This window comes from Tuber melanosporum, assembly GCF_000151645.1.
Source record: "Tuber melanosporum whole genome shotgun sequence assembly, scaffold_61, strain Mel28".
Classification (NCBI taxonomy): Eukaryota; Fungi; Ascomycota; class Pezizomycetes; order Pezizales; family Tuberaceae; genus Tuber; species Tuber melanosporum.
The window spans coordinates 614514-615325 of NW_003299108.1; positions in this window are offsets into that span (position 1 = coordinate 614514).

Genomic DNA, 812 nt, shown 5'->3' on the forward strand with positions numbered 1-812 from the left:
ATGAAAACATAGATTCATCATGCATAATTAGGATAATTGGTCTTGTCAAGCCTCCAACCTCATATCGTGCAGGATAAGCTTTCTTCTTTGTCCTCCCATCATCCTCAAACTCTACCACAAAGAGCCATAAGCCTTCCAATACATTCACAAACTTTTCCCTGTATGCTACTACATCCTCCCTCTTGTGACTATTAATGTAGACACCTTTACAAACATCAGTATAGTTGTAACCATTTCGTCTTAACCATCTCCGAGTCATTCGTGCGGTTACACTTTTCTATTTTCTCATTCACCTTGTAACACTCTGCTGACCAGCTCCAGGTTCTTCATTTCCCATTTCCTCTGCCCTAATGGCATCCTCGATACTAATTGAACCCATCAGGTGGATTAAATTACTAGTTTGGAGATCGCTGTTCAGATCCTTGTATGTCTCTTGCATGTTTTTGTTGATAATTTGGGCAATTTTACTTGTGGTAATAGCTAAACTCATTTCATGTATCATATTAGCGCTCCACTTTCATGTACTAGTAGAACCACTGTCATGACAGTCAGATTACCTTCTCCGGCTCGGACCAGATAGCTACACAAAGCTAACTCTACTCACTTATCTTCTAGTAGAGATTCTATCTTTTGTGGATTTCTTCCTACATTACTCAGGGTATTATATCCCTTTCTCAAAAACCTCAACTCCCGTGGGACAATTTTGGATGCTATATATATCCCTCTCCCCACTACTTCAAAAGCGTGCAATGCTAATTGGTGGTGGCAGGATTTTGTGTGCTTCATCTGCTGGTCTAAAAAGATCTATACAA